At 36.1% G+C, this 6,297-nt stretch overlaps 1 pseudogene; it reads right to left on the bottom strand.

The window, feature by feature from the left end:
• Positions 1–2,428: 2,428 nt before the first annotated feature.
• On the bottom strand, positions 2,429–3,393 carry LOC132593628 (olfactory receptor 6K2-like; annotated as a pseudogene).
• Between the last annotated feature and the right edge of the window lie 2,904 nt (positions 3,394–6,297).

Genomic DNA, 6,297 nt, shown 5'->3' with positions numbered 1-6,297 from the left:
AGCAGCATAGTAAAGCAATAAGATCTAAGTTTTAAGAAATAAAGTAGTCTCAGTTGGGAGAGAAGATAGAAGGTGAGAAAGTACGGATGTAAAAAGGTAGTTTCAGCTATATACATTTTTAAGGACAATGATAAATTTTGAGGGACAAGGAAAGTGATAAATAAATTTTATATTTTAAGGCAGGACAAGAACTTTTCAGCATAAAATTCTCTCTGTGTGTCCATTTGGGCCTCCTCTCTCTCTCCTTAATGTGCAGTGTGCATCTGCATTACACATAAAAAAGAACTTCTCAAAGATGGGAGTGTCTGCTGGACCGTAAAGATCGTTTTGTTTTGTTTTGTTTTCCTTTCTTCTGACTCTAGCAATGTAACTTCTTTAAAAAATATATTGTTCTTTCCCAACTCTGTAGGGAGTCATGATGACTTGATGCTTGTTTTGTAACTGCTTACCTGGACTATGTATCCTTGTTGAACTTTATGTAAAATATCAATGTCATTTTGATGCATGATACTTTGTCTCAAAAATGTATCTGACTGTGCCTTTGACTTCTAACAGGAGGAACAGTTCTCAGAGCTTTCTGAGAGCCTGTCTCCCTGGTTATAAGTCTCAGTTTGGCTCAAATAAAGTTCCTTTTATTCTTCTTAACTTGATTGTTAATTGGACTTTTATTGAGAAATTGATTATATACTACAAAATCTTAAAGCAGACAAAACATAAGAAAACTGTGTAACCCTTTCATATGGAGATTTATGTAAATCAATTCTGTAACAATATTGCACTGAGAAAAGTACTGTTAAAATAATTAATCTATCAGTAATTTCATTCCTCATGCTTTATGAAAAACATTAAAAATATATACATTATTTAAACCCAGTTACATTTCTTGTATCCCTTTTCCCCTCTTCCCTTATTTTCTTACACTAAGTATACTTTCTGAAGACATTCCTTTACCAAGACCTCTCCACCCACAACCTATGTTTTTTCTCACATTTTCTCTCTTCTCTATCTGAATTCTTTATTGGATACCATTATCCTCTTCTTATAAGACATTTCCCTTTACTTCTGTCTTTGCATCTGACTTTTAAGTATCATAAGACTTAAGGGTGAAGATGAGGGCATGGCTATGGCACACTAGTGGGAAAGTGAGGCTGACTACCATAGGATTCCTGTAGGTGGGCTAGGGAAGAGTGAAAATCTACTAACATTTGCATAGTAAGCAGCTTTATTATTGCATCCCCATGAGGCGTGAGCCTTGGAGAAAAGCACCTTTTATGAAGCATGTATAAAGAGAAGAATCCACAAGAGAAAGAGTCCTCAAACAAAATAAGATTAAAAAAAATAAAGAGTCCAGCATCCTGAAATACAAGGGAGAAGAGGTTGAAAGGGAAGCGTTGTCCAATATGGTTGATCAGTTGTCTGGGACAATCAGAATGCAGCATGGTGATATTGGTTTATTTACTCAGTAGATATTTATTGATATTATTGCTTAATTAATAAGTACAATACATTTGATTACAGTGAAACCAAGGATTACATCTTTCAATTTATCATGAAAAAATATTGATTAGCTAATGAATGGGTTAGTTTTATTACTTTACTTTTTTTTAGAGCCAAGGTTTTTGTTTGTTCATTTATTGTACTTAAAATGTTCTTCAGTGACCTTCTTGGCCTGAGATTCTTTGCCATAGTCCTTAACTACCACAGAACTGCAACCAACCCTTTTATGGGGTTTCTCTCTCTGTCAGTCTTAAAGAGGCCTATCCATTCTCCTCATTTCTAGTGGTCACTGATATTAATGAAGTTGATTTGGGGTTCAGCAAAACAGTCTCCACTAACTTGACACACACAGGCTCAATACAGGTAGACACAGGGCTTAGTGCCTGTTATTGACACAGACATGGAATTAATATTGTGTAGTACTGACAAGATATAAATCATTCAAGGGATTCATAATAGAACTTGCTGAAAAACATCTAGACTGCTATTTATCAATACATGAATACTCAATTAGAAATTAGGGTTATTCTTCAAGTATATCCATTGTGAATACCATAGAGAGAACTTAGTCTTATGAAGATGGTTTTCAATTATCATATCTTACAAACAGAAGTCTTGACTCTGTTAAAATTAGTAAATTTTTACCCAGATTATTTCCACAAATTAAATTTACCTTGAATAAATTGAGTGGCGGAAAACTTAATCAAAAAAGTCAGATCCAAAATATGTCAAATTGAATAAAGGTTGAAATAAACTATTGAGTTCAGTTATTAGTGAATTTTTTTTTTTAATTTCATTTTTTTTTTTATTAGTGAATTTTTTTTATTGGTGACTTTTGGGAGACCAGTTTCAGCAAAAGGCTGTTAGGAAAAGATGTATTGCAGGGAGTTGAGGATTAGAGGGCTCCAACAATTATATAGACTCCCAACTACTAGATCTTACTTGAGGTCCCTGGTCTTATGAAAAATGATGTTAGCTTGACTTATGTGCTTTTTTATAGCTCCCTCTATCTCTTTATTCCTCAGACAGATAATGAGGTTAAAAATAGGGAGACAAAACTACAAAGGCCAGAGCAATGGCTATATCCCAGAATAAGGAGTAGATGGCAGAGAAGTGTAGGTACATGAGAGCCACACTGCCAAAGAAAACCAGAAAGACAGTGAGGTGGGAGACGTATGTGGAAAATTCCTTGCAATGACCCTCAGCTGAACAAATACATAGAATTACAGCCACAGTACCAACATAGGACATGAAAATGAGCGTCACACCTGTAATGATCTCCACTGCATGGACAACATCCACTGCCTGAATCATGACGATGTCTTGTGTGTCTAGGCAGGCCAGGCCTGGCACTGGGAGGAAGTCACAAAAGATATGTTCAAGGTGATTAGAGCCACAAAATAGCAGTGTGGAGATCCAGGCAGTCTCAGTGAGGGGCATGATAAAGCCACAATACAGCAGCTTAAAGTCAGCCGGGCACATAGCTTAGGGGTTATGATAGTGGGATAATGAAGAGGGCTGCAGATGGCCAGGTAGCAGTCAAAAGCCATAGCTGTCAAGAGACAAAGCCTCACTCATGCCTGTAGAATGGAAGAAATACATCTGCAGGAGACAACCACTTAAGGAAACACTCTTGTCACTAAGCAGGCAAGACAGCACCTTTGGTATGGTAGCTGTGGTTTACCAGATCTCCAGGAAAGAAAGGGCGCTAATAAAGTACATGGGAGTGTGGAGGTGAGTATTCAGCTGGACCACTGTGATGATGACTAGGTTTCCAACAACAATGAAAGCATAAATGAAGAGCAGTGGAACAAAACAGATGACAGGGTCTCCCCAGGAATAAGGGAAAGCAGAGAAGATAAACTCCTGAGCAGTGGTTTGATTGGGGCTCTCCATCTCCAGGTGAGAAATGAGGATTTCAATTCCTACTGCACTCAAGCCTTCTAGGAGATGCTTACTATTGGTCATAGAGTGAGTACACTTACCAAATGACATCATCTGAATAAATCCCTGTATTGGGGCTATAGAAGAAGAAGGAATATTCCATAGATGCTTACAACTAAAATTGGAGTATGGAAAAAAAAATACAGTCAGAAAACACAGCCAGTATTTTAGACCAATGATTCTCAAAATTCAGCATGCATCAGGATCACTTGGAGGGCTTGTTAAAACTGAGATTACGTGTCCCCATCCTGAGAGTTTCTAATTCAGTAGGTCTGGGGTAGGGTCAAAGAATTCTCATTTCTACCGGATTTCCAGGCAATGCTGTCTGCTGATCAGAGGACCATATTTTAAAACCACTGCATTTAGACAAAGAAAGAACTAGATGAGGTAGTGAAAGAATAGCAAGGTGATGTTTTTGCCCATATTCAAGTCTTATTGATTTTCTAACAATCTCCCCATAACTGTTTCAAAATTCTTCCTTATAAACTCTCAGTTCCTCATCTGATTCTTGGCATATGATTTAATTGAACATTTTAATGATGAAGACAGACATCATTAATAAATTCCAACCTCTTCCTCCTTTTTCTGCCTCTAAATAACACATCCTCTCTTTCATCTCTCTTTTCCTTTTCCGTCTTCTAGGAAAATGGATCTGAAATGTATTTTGTACCAGAAGTCTTTAGTCAAATTAAATAATTGATGGAAACTGACTATGTCAAGCAATAAATGCAAAGCTTTTCTAGTATAATTATATTGGGTGGTTGGGTGGAGAGAGAGAGCTGTAGTGTTCTGTAGAATACAGTTTAAATACAACACATTTTAATATATTGTCCTATTCATTTATCTCCTGTTCAGAACCATTTGTTTTACTTTCTTTAATGATTTCCTCTCTTCTGCTATCAAATATGCACAAATCTTATCTTGAGAGGAAAGTCCTATCTCTATTCAGACTATTTCTCTCCTTTGTGTCAACATCATTATTTCCTATCATGTTAATACGTATTTACTGTCTTCATTCCCTCCTGAATCCCTTTGAATCAATTATCTTTCAACTTTCCATATCTCTTTTCTTAAATTATACCAATGACTTTCTGATTGAAAATTCAATGGCCTCCCTCTGTCTTTGTTGCCACTAACCTTTGAAGGTTAATCACCCAATCCTTGGAAGTCTTTCTTTCTTTTGCCTATTCCACACTACATTATACAGGTTTACCTCATTGGCTATTCTGTCTTCCACCTCCTAAGTTTATGGAAATAACACAAAATTCTATCTTTGTTCTTTGTTTCTCATTCCATCTTCCCTTCTTCAGAGACAACTCATTTATTCAAGTTTATTGATAAGCTCCGTAGGTTTTCAACTCTCATTAACTAATGTGACTCCAGAATTCCTTGTTTTGTATCTCAGTCCTGAGCCCCACATTTTCTTCAGGACTCTCCCACTTAGATGAATCACCTTGACCCAAAGTTGCCACCTCCACCTGTTATAGAGTGAATTGGGTCCTTCCCCCAAAATTCATATGTTGAAATTCTAACCCTGATACCTCAAAATGTGACTATATTCAGAGATAGGGCCTGTAAAGAGATAATTAAATTAAAATGAGGTTATTAGGTTGGGCCCTAATCTGATATGACCAGTGTCATAAGAAGAGGAAATTTGGACACAGTTTCAGAAGGAGGCTCATAGGAAAATTCAAGGAAAGGCAGCCATCTACAAGCCAAGGAGAAAGTCCTTGGAAGACATCAACTCTGTCAAAACCTTGATCTCAGACTTCTAGCTTCCAGAACTATGAGAAAATAAATTCTTGTTCAAGCCATTCAGTCTGATACTTTGTTATCAGCCCTAGTAAATTAACACACCATCCTTACCCCCAACACTCAACCAATTTCCCTTGCTGATTTTCTTATTTTTGTTCTTCTAGATACCAACTTTACATATTTTTGCATCTATTGTCCCATCATGTCTCAAACCTAATTAATCATCAAAGTCTGCTTAACTTTTTTTTTGCTGTATTACCAATATCTTTTATTTCCATTGTCTTACCCCTAATTTAATGTCTAGTCATAATGTCTACACTATTGTAATGGGTTTCCAAATGCTTCTGGTCTTACTTTTCTCATACAAGCCTCCATTCCCTCAAGATTAATCTTGCTAGAGCATCAGTTTACTCATGTGACTCCCCTTCCACACCTATACTTAAGTTTTACATTCTCATCATTTTCTTCCTCTAAATTGTTCCTTCTTTAAAAAGGAAACAATCTCAAATCCTCTAGGATAACACTTTTCTAATCACTGAGATAGGAAAAAATAAGCTCCCTTTTTGCCTGTCATTGATTAATAACCTTGTGTTGTGTGTGCATTAGGAAAGGGCACTTTATTAATGGTCTATTGTTTATATTAGCTATAGATATACTTGTTCATTGATTATGTGATTAAGTCTCATCAAACTCCCAACTACATCGTCTTTCTTTAATATTGCACTGAAACGATTTTTTGTTATTTCAGCAGAAAACAAAGCCATCTTATCTACTGTTGCTGTAAAAATTATTCATTACCAATCCAGTTTAGTAAACCTGTTATTAATCCAAACATGTCACTTTCATTTTCTGGTCTCTGAATATTCCTGAAAGAAATCTTTCCTGCCTGAAATATCCTCTTGTTCTTTCCAAGCTCTGCCTCCTTTATATATTTTTTTGAATTTTATTTATTTTTTTATTAGTTATCCATTTTATACATATTAGTGTATATATGTCAATCCCAGTCTCCCAATCTGCCTCCTTTTTAAACTAACCAAATTCTACATATGTCTTTTCTAGTTTTAAAAAGTTAATCCCGGGCTTCCCTGGTGGTGCAGTGGT

Source organism: Globicephala melas, chromosome 1 (genome assembly GCF_963455315.2).
Source record: "Globicephala melas chromosome 1, mGloMel1.2, whole genome shotgun sequence".
In the NCBI taxonomy this organism is placed as follows: domain Eukaryota; kingdom Metazoa; phylum Chordata; class Mammalia; order Artiodactyla; family Delphinidae; genus Globicephala; species Globicephala melas.
Note: the sequence above shows the minus strand (reverse complement) of the source record. Positions and strands in the feature narration are given on the sequence as shown.